A 6365-nucleotide genomic window follows, 5' to 3' on the forward strand; every position below is an offset into this window, starting at 1 on the left:
AAAGGCACAAAATGAACTCAAACTAGTTATGGGAATAAAGGGAAACAAGAAGACTTTTTATCAATACATTAGAAGCAAGAGGAAGATTAAGGACAGGGTAGGCCCACTGCTCAATGAGGAGGGGGAAACTTTAACGGGAGACTTGGAAATGGCAGAGATGCTTAATGACTTATTTGTTTCAGTCTTCACTGAGAAGTCTGAAGGAATGTCTAGTATAGAGAATGCTTACGGAAAGAGGGTAGGTTTAGAAGATAAAATAAGGAAAGAGCAAGTAAAAAATCACTTAGAAAAGTTAGATGACTGCAAGTCACCAGGGCCTGATGAAATGTATCCTAGAATACTCAAGGAGTTAATAAAAAAGGTATCTGAGCCTCTAGCTATTATCTTTGGGAAATCATGGGAGAAGGGGGAGATTCCAGAAGACAGGAAGGGGGCAAATATAGTGCCCATCTATAAAAAGGGAAATAAAAACAACCCAGGAAACTACAGACCAGTTAGTTTAACGTCTGTGCCAGGGAAGATAATGGAGCAGGTAATCAAAAAATCATCGGCAAACACTTGGAAGGTGGTAAGGTGATAGGGAATAGCCAGCATGGATTTGTAAAGAACAAATAGTGTCAAACTAATCTGATAGTGTTCTTTGATAGGATAACGAGCCTTGTGGATAAGGGAGAAGCGGTGGATGTGATATACCTAGACTTTAGTAAGGCATTTGATACAGTCTCGCATGATATTCTTATAGATAAACAAGGAAAGTACAATTTAGATGGGGCTACTATAAGGTGGGTGCATAACTGGCTGGATAACCGTACTCAGAGAGTAGTTGTTAATGGCTCCCAATCCTTCTGGAAAGGTATAACAAGTGGGGTTCCGCAGGGGTCTGTTCTGGGACCAGTTCTGTTCAATATCTTCATCAACGATTTAGATGTTGGCATAGAAAGTACGCTTATTAAGCTTATTAAGGAGCATGGCACAGGGAGCCGGGTGTGAAGCCAGAGGGCAATAGGCCCCCCGCTGGGATAGCAGGCTTAAAACCCGGAGCAGACGCACGCCCCTTGCAAAGGAGCAGGAGCCGGGATCTCATACAAGTGTCAACGCAGCAGGGCAGGGAAGGAGGAATAGCTCAGGGGCTTGCGCGTTGGCCTGTTAAACCCAGGGTTGCGAGTTCAACCCCAGAGGGGGCCAGGTGGGGCTTCAGTGGGGGATCAGTCCTGTGCTGAGCAGCGGGTTGGACCTCCTGAGGTCCCCGACAGCCCTGGATTTCACTAAGACGATGTTTGAAGAAAAGACGGGGGTGGGGAAGTGTACCCTAGAGAGTTTAGGTGTAGACCTTTCTGGTGGTCAGGGAATAACGTTACAGATTACTGAGGGGTTGCAACACTGGGTTGAAGATCAGGTGGCGCGAGGAATACAATACATCATCTGCAATAGCCCCGATTGGGAGTACAAGGTTAACGGGTCAATGTACAGGCACTGAGATAGGAGGGTAAATTGTTCATATGACGGCTATGTTCAGGTGTGGAGTATAACGAGTGGATACGATGATGAGGCTGGATTGACCCCTCATTTGGTGAGATTTAACTTTCAGTGAGCTTACGGCCCCAGTTCATACGGTCCAACGGAAAAAGTCTCTCGGTCATTGAGATTCGATCTGGCAGCCGGGGTGCCAGCCGGCATTCTACCTGCTGCTTGGTCTGCCCCTGCTACAGAGTAGCTCACCTCAGATCCTCAGGGTTCCGGTGAGCTGCAGCTAACCTGACCTGATACACGGGGAACAGCTTTAAACAGCGCCCTCTCTGCCTCTGTCTCTGCAAAGAATCAACCAACAGCCCGGAAAGCCTTCATCCCTCATACTAATGATTGAAAAGACTCGCTGCAGAAAAAAAGGATCCCAGTTCCTTCAACAATCCTCTAGCAAGACAGAGAACCTCACATAGCCTCACCAACACATTAGACCCCGAGAAAACCTAAGAAGTGTTTTTTGTAAAGAGGAACAAGAGCTTCCAACCTGATTTCCACAACTTGAACGAGTCTGCTCCAAAAGGGGCATTCTTACAGTAAAATTCTTCCTGCTTTCTTTAACCAGAAGATTCTCCCCAGAAGGAGAGGCACCGCTCCTGGAGGCACTGCAATACCAGGTCAATGCATGGGGTGGATAGAGCAAGCTCTTATTCCAACCCCCTGTTTCAAAAATCCATTTAATATACAGTCCTCAAATAAAGGACATATCAGATATTAAACTGATAAGAACAGATACTACACTTGATCTTAGCTCACAGAGAGCCGAGAAGCGATGCCGATGCTCTGCGGCGCACGCACACCCCCTGCCCCCAACGCTTTCTACCTCACCGTGACGAGCTCTCAGCCACGCAACGAACACCATAACTAGGTAACTCTAAGTGAGGCGCCCTTCCCGAAAATGACTCCAGTGGGAGGATTCAAAGCAAGAACTCCTGACACACAATTCTGTTAAAATAAAGAAAAAAAAAGACAAAAAAAGACAGTTCCCTGTACACTCCTGGTCTGCACAAAACCCACCTACTGACCTGCTGCCCCCGAGCCGCTCGTGCACCTGCCCCGGGCACTTTTTTAAAAATTATTTTCCTCGAGTCACGCTAGAAATGGGACTCAAAGGGCCACACCCTTCCTCCTCTTCTGCTCCTATGAACTAGCCCTCGTCTGGGCAAAACATTTATAGAGACTGTTTCCTAGGGTTAAGAGGGTGGCATTTTCCCAACGGGAAAAGGATGGAAATTTTCTCTTCTGTGGGGAGACGAGGGAAAGAATGAGCCAAACCATGCAATTAATTCTGGAAGGCATATTAAGGAGTGCGGATGAAGTACCCACACAGACTAGACTAAGAAAACATCTCTTTAACTCACCTACAAAGAACGACAAAGTAAAATCTGCAAGAGCAGCCTTTCAGCTCAGAGGCCAATAATAAGATGGAACTAGTGACTGATGAAAGAGTTACAAATGACTCGAAACTATACTCTCAGTACAAACCAAATGGTAACACAGACAACACCAGTTTTCTTCGCTGCTCTTCAGCCACGATATTCTCCCCATAGGGAGGTCCACCGTCCCTGGAGGTTCAGTGCAGCTGAATACGAGTGGCACTGCAGTTGTTGGACCAGCAGGCTGGGGGGTGAGCCAAGCATGAAAGCGGTACTGTGTTTCCATTTAGCTAGTCGGGTTTTTTTACAAAGATGGTCCCCAAAAATGCTTGCTAACAATCCTGAATTCAATTTCAATCTATATATATTTTTTAATAAAAAAGAAAAAAATCACTATCTTAGCCAAAACCAGAAAGTTAAGTTGACAATTATTTGCGACAAGTTTGGTACGGGGAAGGGAGTGGGCCAGTTTTCATCAGAGAAAGAAAAAATGTTGACGGACTTTCCTATCGCCCTGCTACTGCTAAATAGAGCCCTCCAAAAACTGCAATCTGCTCATGACCTTACTAATGTATAGCGCAGTGGTCGGCAACCTATGGCACAGGTGCAAAAGGTGGCGCGCGAGCTGATTTTTGATGGCACGCAGTGGCAGGCTGAGCGGCTGAGCCCACCGCTGCTCTGGGGTTCCGGCGGCTGCCCCATTGCCACCCGAGGTCCTGGCCGCTGGCCCCACTCAGCACCCACTGCTGGCCCGGGGACCCCCAAGGAACCCCAGGCTGGCAGCGGGCCGAGAAGGCCGGCGGCTGAGACCCTGGCTGAGCCACTCATCCCGCTGTCGGCCTGGGGTTCCATTCACTCAGCCGGTAGCGGGCTGAGCAGGACTACATTCAACGAAATAGGAAAACAAGGGCAGCTAATGACAAAGTGGAAGAACCTAGAGCAGTGGTCCCCAAGCTTTTTCCTCTGGCGCCCGCCAGACAAATGACCGTGGCGGTGGACGAGCATCCGCCCAAACGCCGCCGAAATTCGGCGGCGACGCCTCTGGATGACGCCGCTTATCGGCAGCAAGCGGCGTCATCCGGCGACGTCGCCGCCGAAAGGCTGCCGAATTTCGCTGGCATGTCAGCAGATGCTTGTCCACCGGCCAGTACGCAGGTGCACTGAGAGGCCCCTGGGGGCGCCATGGCACCCACGGGCACTGCGCTGGGGACCCCCGAACTAGAAAGCCTCCTGAAGCACGGCTATCGTTTTGATTTAAATGGACTTGAACTGTATGAAGAATTGCGTATACTGTCATGCGTGTTGCCACATGCAAAATCGATGATGGACATTGTACGGTTTACTCATACCAGCAAACGCGTTGACATATATCCTCAGGTGTACACTGCCACTCCTCTTCTGCCGACAATTCCTGTAACAGTAGCATCAGGAGAATGGAGGTTCTCCAAACTAAAACTCATTAAAAACTATCTCCGCTCTACAAGGAGTCAGGAACACCTGACTGGTCTTGCGTTTCTTACAATCGAACAAGACATCACTTTGTCTTTGTCAACCGATGACATTATTCCTGATTTTGCAGCCAAAAAAAGCCAGAAAGATTGCTTTTAATTAAAAACAAATCCTTCTTTCAAGACCCCTGCCTATCAATTTCCTATAAAATGTTGACAAATGAAAAAAATTACATGATTTGCATCCTTCTGTCAAACCAGAATTTTTTTCTATAGTGCTACTCCTTTAGTGCTAGTCCATCCGCATTCCAGTGTGCCGAACTACGTTAAACTGGTTTTAATAACATGCATGTGTCAAGCTTTCCAATAGTGCAAGCTTATCTTTGTGTTGCTAAGAGCAAGACAGGCACAGGGGCACCAGTTTAACAATCCCGCCTAGGGCTCCCTAAATCCTAAGGACGGCCCTGCACCCAGGAGCATGGCACAGGGAGCCGGGCGGGAAGCCAGAGGGCAATAGGCCCCCCGCTGGGTTAGCAGGCTTAAAACCCGGAGCGGACGCACGCCCCTTGCAAAGGAGCAGGAGCCGGGATCTCGTACAAGTGTCAACGCAGCAGGGCGGGGAGGGAGGAATAGCTCAGGGGCTTGCGCATTGGCCTGTTAAACCCAGGGTTGCGAGTTCAACCCCAGAGGGGGCCAGGTGGGGCTTCAGTGGGGGATCAGTCCTGTGCTGAGCAGGGGGTTGGACCTCCTGAGGTCCCCAACAGCCCCGGATTTCACTAAGACGATGTTTGAAGAAAAAACGGGGGTGGGGAAGTGTACCCTAGAGAGTTTAGGTGTAGACCTTTCTGGTGGTCAGGGAATAACGTTACAGATTACTGAGGGGTTGCAACACTGGGTTGAAGATCAGGTGGCGCGAGGAATACAATACATCATCTGCAATAGCCCCGATTGGGAGTACAAGGTTAACGGGTCAACGTACAGGCACTGAGATAGGAGGGTAAATTGTTCATATGACGGCTATGTTCAGGTGTGGAGTATAACGAGTGGATACGATGATGAGGCTGGATTGACCCCTCATTTGGTGAGATTTAACTTTCAGTGAGCTTACGGCCCCAGTTCATACGGTCCAACGGAAAAAGTCTCTCGGTCATTGAGATTCGATCTGGCAGCCGGGGTGCCAGCCGGCATTCTACCTGCTGCTTGGTCTGCCTCTGCTACAGAGTAGCTCACCTCAGATCCTCAGGGTTCCGGTGAGCTGCAGCTAACCTGACCTGATACACGGGAACAGCTTTAAACAGCGCCCTCTCTGCCTCTGTCTCTGCAAAGAATCAACCAACAGCCCGGAAAGCCTTCATCCCTCATACTAATGATTGAAAAGACTCGCTGCAGAAAAAAAGGATCCCAGTTCCTTCAACAATCCTCTAGCAAGACAGAGAACCTCACATAGCCTCACCAACACATTAGACCCCGAGAAAACCTAAGAAGTGTTTTTTGTAAAGAGGAACAAGAGCTTCCAACCTGATTTCCACAACTTGAACGAGTCTGCTCCAAAAGGGGCATTCTTACAGTAAAATTCTTCCTGCTTTCTTTAACCAGAAGATTCTCCCCAGAAGGAGAGGCACCGCTCCTGGAGGCACTGCAATACCAGGTCAATGCATGGGGTGGATAGAGCAAGCTCTTATTCCAACCCCCTGTTTCAAAAATCCATTTAATATACAGTCCTCAAATAAAGGACATATCAGATATTAAACTGATAAGAACAGATACTACACTTGATCTTAGCTCACAGAGAGCCGAGAAGCGATGCCGATGCTCTGCGGTGCGCGCACACCCCCTGCCCCCAACGCTTTCTACCTCACCGTGACGAGCTCTCAGCCACGCAACGAACACCATAACTAGGTAACTCTAAGTGAGGCGCCCTTCCCGAAAATGACTCCAGTGGGAGGATTCAAAGCAAGAACTCCTGACACACAATTCTGTTAAAATAAAGAAAAAAAAAGACAAAAAAAGACAGTTCCCT

The 6365-nt window shown here is 48.5% G+C and overlaps 2 non-coding genes across 2 annotated transcripts; both read right to left on the reverse strand.

The window, feature by feature from the left end:
- Positions 1-2101: 2101 nt before the first annotated feature.
- On the reverse strand, positions 2102-2295 carry LOC115643519. The gene has a single exon (XR_003998347.1). It is a non-coding gene; the product is annotated as a U2 spliceosomal RNA (small nuclear RNA).
- Positions 2296-5956: 3661 nt separating this feature from the next.
- On the reverse strand, positions 5957-6150 carry LOC115643520. Its single transcript, XR_003998348.1, has one exon. It is a non-coding gene; the product is annotated as a U2 spliceosomal RNA (small nuclear RNA).
- Between the last annotated feature and the right edge of the window lie 215 nt (positions 6151-6365).

Source organism: Gopherus evgoodei, unplaced genomic scaffold (assembly GCF_007399415.2).
Source record: "Gopherus evgoodei ecotype Sinaloan lineage unplaced genomic scaffold, rGopEvg1_v1.p scaffold_61_arrow_ctg1, whole genome shotgun sequence".
Classification (NCBI taxonomy): domain Eukaryota; kingdom Metazoa; phylum Chordata; order Testudines; family Testudinidae; genus Gopherus; species Gopherus evgoodei.